This window comes from Sinocyclocheilus rhinocerous, unplaced genomic scaffold (assembly GCF_001515625.1).
Source record: "Sinocyclocheilus rhinocerous isolate Xijiao unplaced genomic scaffold, SAMN03320098_v1.1 scaffold1420, whole genome shotgun sequence".
NCBI classification, from domain to species: domain Eukaryota; kingdom Metazoa; phylum Chordata; class Actinopteri; order Cypriniformes; family Cyprinidae; genus Sinocyclocheilus; species Sinocyclocheilus rhinocerous.
Window position 1 is genome coordinate 108,059 of NW_015666537.1, and position 7,862 is coordinate 115,920.

The 7,862-nt window shown below is 37.1% G+C and overlaps 1 protein-coding gene across 1 annotated transcript in view; it reads left to right on the top strand.

The window, feature by feature from the left end:
* Positions 1–4,996: 4,996 nt before the first annotated feature.
* The window catches only part of LOC107732573 (regulator of G-protein signaling 20-like), a 10,870-nt gene continuing 8,004 nt past the window's right edge, over positions 4,997–7,862 (top strand). Inside the window, exon 1 of the mRNA XM_016543932.1 lies at positions 4,997–5,149. The gene's annotated coding sequence lies outside the window, so the exon portion shown is untranslated. The remainder of the gene's footprint in view (positions 5,150–7,862) is intronic.

Here is a 7,862-nt window from a genome sequence, read left to right on the forward strand (position 1 = left end):
ATGAGTCAAGTCAAGTTACAGTTCATTATCATGAGTCAAGTCAGATCACTGCTAATCTTCAGGAGTCAAGTCAAGTCGCAGCTGATATTCATGGATCTAGTCAAGTCACAGCTGATCTTCATGAGTCAAGTCAGGTCACAGCTGATCTTCCTGAGTCAAGTCCAGTTACCGCTGATCTTCCTGAATCAAGTCAAATCACAGCTGATCTTCATGAGTCAACTCAAGTCACAGCTTCCATTGCTGAGTCAAGTCAAGTCTCAGCTGATTTGCCAGAGTCTCGCCACGTCTCAGCTGTTCATCCAGAGTCTCGCCACGTCTCAGCAGTTCGTCCAGAGTCACGTCACGTCACAGCTGATCTTCCAGAATCTCGTCACATATCAGCTGATCTTCCAGAGTCATGTCACGTCTCAGCTGTTCATCCAGCGTCTTGTCACGTCCTATCTGTTGCACCCAGATTATCAAGGTCAGTCCTTCGGTATCCCAGTCTGGTATCCAGTGTGAGGGATGCACCGCTGGTGTCTGCACGCGCAGCTGGTATCCCCAAACCCACTCACTCTAGCCCTCCTGTTCCTGAACTGATTCCCCTGTCTGAAGCGCTTCCCTTGATGGGGATCGTTTTATGGTGTGTTTGGGCTGCATACACCACCACAGAACCTCCCGAGGTGGAGGCGCTCGCTTCAGCTCCTTGCGTGGTGGTGGCGCCCAGCGATGTACTCTCAGCCTGTCATGTTGTGGTCGAAGAGACCATTACTGACTTCTCCCTGTTTCCTGATGTTACAACTGCAGAACCTCCAGAGGTTTCAGTGGTACCCATCTATGAACTCTCTGTCTGTCCTGTTCCGGCCAAGGAGGCCACCTATGAACTCTCTGCCGGTCATGTTTTGTTGTTATAGTAGTACTTTATAGTTATAGGTAATTTATAGTTAAAGTACTGTAATTTATTTGTTCAAGCTGTATCGTAGCTTAATATACTTGCACCTCTGCATGTTTATTTTTATATACTTGATAATTAAATGTTTTGGAAGTATTTCATGGCTTATGCTATTTTATATCAACAATAAAACAATGGATCAACAAAGATATGGATTGTGGACTGATTTATTTATATAGATTTACTGCTTTATTTATGAATAACTACATACCAATGCAGAAAAATCATCAAAAAACATGATGAATTGGGTTAGGCTAGAATAACATTAGCAGAACGTTAGAATAAAGTTATGTTTTATATACCTCAATATATATTAAGATGTAAGGAGTACTCTTTCTTTTCTCATGTCCATAAATCATATTCAAGAATAGATTATTTCTTTATAGACTCTAAATTATTACCTGACATTTCTGCATCTAAATACCACAACTGATCTCTGATCATTCCGCTGTTACGGTATCTTTTGACTTTGGTTGAGCAAAGCCAAGTTATGATTGGAGATTTAATACTTACCCCCTTTCAGATGTGAAATTTTGCCAGCATATTTCAGATTCTTTGACAGAGTTTATTGAGATCAATGATAAAGGTGATGTTTCTGACTCTGTGTTATGGGAAACTTTTAAAGTAGTAATGAGGGGACATATCATTTCCTATGAGTCAGCAGCAAAGAAACTTAGACAAAAACGCTTAGTGGAGATAGATGCCCGTCTTACCCAACTGGGAAAATTATATAGGGATACCGCAGACTTGTGTGTCTTAAATTATATTATGTCATTTAAATATGAATACAATACGATTACTTTGGATCAGGTGAATAAGACGTTGCTAAAAATTAAATAAAGACATTTCGAGATTGGGGATAAACCAGATAAACTATTAGCTCAGCAGTTAAGGGGTCCGTATGCTAGCAGATCAATTCATCATATTGCTGATAAGGATGGTAAAATTGTGACTTTTTATTATTAAAAAATTAAAAGGACATTAATAATCGCTTTATGGAATTCTATGCAGATTTGTACAAATCCAAGACATCTGTATCTTCGGAAGCTATTGTAGTATTTCTTCATTCGCTTTCCCTTCCAAAATTAAGTGAGGCTGACCAGAAATGTTGAATGCTAACATTACTATTCAAGAGATTACTATTCAAGAGATACTGGATGCGTTTAATGCCTTCCCCAACGGGAAGGCTCCTGGCCCTGATGGCTTTTGTATCGAATTTTATAAGCAATATGCTGGTAAAATTGCACCCCTTATGTTGTGGATGTTCAATCATTCCTTTTGTAAGCAGAAATTTCCTCCTTCTCTCTACTTTGCCAATATTTCTTTACTTCTTAAGAAAGGCAAGGATGAGACTAATGTGTCCTCTTTTCATCCAATTGCTCTTCTTAATACTGATTTAAAAGTGTTCCCCAAAATTTTGGCAACTAGATTAAACCAATGCATTTTAACTATTATTCACCCCGACCAGGTCGGCTTTGTCCCTAATAGATTCTCCTTTTTCAATGTCAGACGTTTTCTAAATATAATCTATTCCAAACAAAAATCTCACTCTAAATTGGTAATTATTGCATTCGATGCAGAAAAAGCTTTTGATCAAGTGGAATGGAATTACAGGTGCATCTCAATAAATTAGAATGTCGTGGAAAAGTTTATTTATTTCAGTAATTCAACTCAAATTGTGAAACTTGTGTATTAAATAAATTCAATGCACACAGATTGAAGTAGTTTAAGTCTTTGGTTCTTTTAATTGTGGTGATTTTGGCTCACATTTAACAAAAGCCCACCAATTCACTATCTCAACAAATTAGAATATGGTGACATGCCAATCAGCTAATCAACTCAAAACACCTGCAACGGTTTCCTGAGCCTTCAAAATGGTCTCTCAGTTTGGTTCACTAGGCTATACAATCATGGGGAAGACTGCTGATCTGACAGTTGTCCAGAAGACAATCATTGACACCCTTCACAAGGAGGGTAAGCCACAAACATTCATTGCCAAAGAAGCTGGCTGTTCACAGAGTGCTGTATCCAAGCATGTTAACAGAAAGTTGAGTGGAAGGAAAAAGTGTGGAAGAAAAAGATGCACAACCAACCGAGAGAACTGCAGCCTTATGAGGATTGTCAAGCAAAATCGATTCAAGAATTTGAGTGAACTTCACAAGGAATGGACTGAGGCTGGGGTCAAGGCATCAAGAGCCACCACACACAGATGTGTCAAGGAATTTGGCTACAGTTGTCGTATTCCTTTTGTTAAGCCACTCCTGAACCACAGACAACGTCAGAGGCGTCTTACCTGGGCTAAGGAGAAGAAGAACTGGACTGTTGCCCAGTGGTCCAAAGTCCTTTTTTCAGATGAGAGCAAGTTTTGTATTTCATTTGGAAACCAAGGTCCTAGAGTCTGGAGGAAGGGTGGAGAAGCTCATAGCCCAAGTTGCTTGAAGTCCAGTGTTAAGTTTCCACAGTCTGTGATGATTTGGGGTGCAATGTCATCTGCTGGTGTTGGTCCATTGTGTTTTTTGAAAACCAACGTCACTGCACCCGTTTACCAATAAATTTTGGAGCACTTCATGCTTCCTTCTGCTGACCAGCTTTTTGAAGATGCTGATTTCATTTTCCAGCAGGATTTGGCACCTGCCCACACTGCCAAAAGCATCAAAAGTTGGTTAAATGACCATGGTGTTGGTGTGCTTGACTGGCCAGCAAACTCACCAGACCTGAACCCCATAGAGAATCTCTGGGGTATTGTCAAGAGGAAAATGAGAAACAAGAGACCAAAATATGCAGATGAGCTGAAGGCCACTGTCAAAGAAACCTGGGCTTCCATACCACCTCAGCAGTGCCACAAACTGATTACCTCGATGCCACGCCGAATTGAGGCAGTAATTTAAGCAAAAGGAGCCCCTACCAAGTATTGAGTATATGTACAGTAAATGAACATACTTTCCAGAAGGCCAACTATTCACTAAAAATGTTTTTTTTATTGGTTTTATTTTATTGGTTTTTGTTAAATGTGAGCCAAAATCATCACAATTAAAAGAACCAAAGACTTAAACTACTTCAGTCTGTGTGCACTGAATTTATTTAATACACGAGTTTCACAATTTGAGTTGAATTACTGAAATAAATGAACTTTTCCACGACATTCTAATTTATTGAGATGCACCTGTACATCAGTGGTTCTTCAGCTTTTTGACTCCAAGCACCCCTATACACAATATTGGCTGAAATGACAATGGAACCAGATTAAAGTAGGTAACTACAATAATTATAATTCAAATAATTGTAATTAAATAATATACATTTAAAAAGAAATCATTTAATTAAATAATTATAAGTAAAATTATTGCAATTAAATAATTTTAATAGTTTAATTATTTGATTAAAATAATAATGTTTCAGAAGTTTTAAGAGCTGAATGTTTTTCATGGATCCCAACCTTTTTAACCAGTGAATTTACACGACTTTTCCAGTCATTAATGGTTTCCTGGATAAGAATTAAGAAAAAAATATTTCTTTAAATATTTTTACTAAAATTGACTGATAAAATTACATATATATTATTTAAAACAACAACAAAAACATTAATTTACATGACTTTTCTAGGTATAGAAATTACACTTTTAAGTAAAAAGTATTAAAGTTAACCACATTTGACTGGTGAAGTTTTGTATATTGAACTCTATAAACGCATCCACTTTATTCAAAATATCGCTCACATGACACACTTGTGGCTGTGAACGACAGGCGCACACATCCTGTGTTTAATCTGTCCTAAGCCTGTGAAGTGCACTAAACCACTGGGGGATCAGACTCGATGGGACATGCACAAGTGTAATCCCTTTTCTGCCCTCTTCACCAAGTGCTGCTCTCATTTGTTGTCTTCTGTTTAAGTTCCTTTTGTTAGGGTACCTGCTAACCAGAGATGTGAAACTGCCGTGGATCATGAGAAACCTAATGGCTTTGGGTCTTTTGGAACATGTTCTTTAACAACGTGGAAAGGCATTAGATGAGCTATGCCATGTAACAGAATTGTCTTAAAGTGGGAGGTCTGGCCCTCTTCTGTGGTACAGAGAATTCGGCTTTCTCCCTACTTGATGTGGGGGCAGCTACGGCATCTTCCCTTGGCCTGACGAGGGTTACTTAGCGACAGGAAGTTATGAAAATGAGGATGAGAATGATAATACGGAGGACAGATCAAAGGATCCCATATCCTTTCAGGTAAGTCAGGGTATGGACCAACCTGACTGATGTCAACACTATTAATTATTTAAGATAGCCATGCATGATAGTCACAAGAGCTTTACAAAAGAGCATTTTGTCATTCCTGACAGCTAGATTCACTATGATGAGAAAGTACAGATTTTCACAGTAACAAATGCTTTCCACGTCCATAGATTTATATCACTGGTTTCTGGGTGTTATTTATTGTCCGTGGAGGCAGCTCTCTTTGATGCGATCAGGTTATTTCTAGAAGCCTTCCTGTCTGAAAACGGATTAAGAGTATTTGACTAAATGATTGCATAATCAAGTAGGTGCAACACAATTTATGCAACTCGATTTGTTTAATAGGAATCTCTCAACATGATTGAACATATGAGGTCTACACTGTAGGCTTTTATTTAAATCATTTTTTTTCTTACTTAGACATCATGACAAACATCAAAAAGACTTTAGAGAAGTTTATCTTCAGAATTAGAGGAGGGATTATCTAATATTGTGCAACACGGAAGTAAGCTATTTTCTGTGGTCGTGCAAAACTTCCAATTTATTAGCTGTGATTGGTAAACAACTAAAATAACTGGTGCAGTAAACAGTAAAACTATTTGTGCTATGATTCAATGTGTTTATAATTCCGAGAATAAATTAAAATATTACGAAATAAGAAATACCAGTATGCAGTATCAAGCAGCATAACAAGCTGTTTTGTACAGCTAAAAATAAATGGAAGCGGATGATACCAGAAGCCTCGCACATTCAAGTTAAATGGAGACTCCTGCTCTTACAGATACACAAGTCAATTTTATTTCTATAGCAGCTTTTCAGAAATTCATGTCAGTAATACCTAAATGCACTGAAGTCCACATTTAAAGCTGGATAGTTTACATTTCACAATGACATTAACAATCAACCAGTTGAGATTTGCTAATGTAACTTGAGTATACACATTAATGTATTTATAACATTTAAGTTGGATGTATGTAATAATTGTCAACTAAAGTTAGTAATCCATTTTGCAGTGATATTGAGGATTAGAATTGTATGGCTTTGGTTTGAATTTATACAATTTTGGTGCAGTGACACACTTATTATGTGATATGTTTCATTGTCATATTTAAAATGATGCATATCAAGGTTTAAGTTTTTGAGCATATCGCCCACTACTAAGCAGTTCAACCATAATAATACTTTTATCTTTAGTCCCCTAGTGTGCAAGCCAAAAGCCACTGTGGCAAGGAACAGAAAACTTAATTTAATGCTGGGATAATGAAGAAAAAAAAAAAACTTAAGAGACACCATTCTACACCAGGGGGCCAGTTCTCCTCAGGCTATACAGTTAAAATGTCACTATAGCTTTGTTGATTATAGGAACATGGCTCTGCAATCTAACTATGTCTTTAGTTTACTAAAATATTGCATAAGTCATGCTTTTTCTCTTAAAGTGATTGTTCACCAAAAAATGAAAATGATTTAATCACCCTTATTTCGTTCTAAAACTGTATAACTTGCATTCTTCTGTGGAACACAAAATGATTATTTTTTTATAAGGTCCATAAAGTTAGTGAGGTCCAAAACAACACTGGACGCCAATGAGTTTTATTTTATAGACAAAAAAGTTTGACAGGTTTGGAACGACATGCATGAGAGTGAGTAAATGATGACAGATTTTTCCATTTTAGGTGAACTATCCCTTAAATAGATCTTATAAGTGGTTGCAATAAATATCATTCAGACACAACAGGTACACTGCCGATATGCAAAATGTATATTTTTGAAACATGTTTTGTGTTTAGACTTTTGGTGGCAGATTATACAGAATACCTGGAAAAAAAAGTCAGGAAATACTTATTTTTCTGAATTGGCTGTAAGGATTATAGTATGACCTATTGCACTCATCATTGTGAAACATCTGAGTAAATGTGACAGTTTTTTTCTAGAATGAGCCCTACATAGTTGCCCTCTGACATCTTCAGCATATTGGATGGAAATGGGACAGTCTCTTTTAGTTATCAAATGATGTCAGAGGAAAAATGGCAGTTTCAGATTCAGAGCTTGTTCTCATTGAATGGAACATTTTCTATTCACTTTTCATTTAAATTAAAAAGCTCTTTGTTAGATGATATCATAGACAGTTTGACATAACAGACCTGACTGGTCTTGAAACTTACAGGGGTGGACATCTGGTGTATTTTTTAATGAATGTCTTAAAGGAACACTCCACTATTTTTTAAAATAGGCTCATTTTCCAACTCCCCTAGAGTTAAACAGTTGAGTTTTACCGTTTTCGAATCCATTCAGCCGATCTTTGATTATTACGCCGGAATGAGAGTATAGTTCCTAGCCATATCGGCCTAGAAAATCGCAACTTTTCATTTTCCGTCAGTCTTAGTACACGATGTAAAAAAATTGTGGAGTGTTCCTTTAAATTCACATAAGAATAACTCTAATGACTTTCATGGAGATCAATTCAAAAATGGCATGAACCAAAGTGCCCCTATTATGGGTAATGAAAGGTTCATATTTTGGAGTCCCCAACAACAGGTTGACATGCATGCAAGGTCAAAAAACACTTTCATTGTCTTATTATAATATGTATTTATTTTTACCTTACTTACTCAACCACTCCCAAACGATTCGCTCAACAATTCATTTTTCCAAACCCCTCCTTTGCGTGACGCTAATCTGCGGTGATTGGTCCGATTGGTCTCATTTT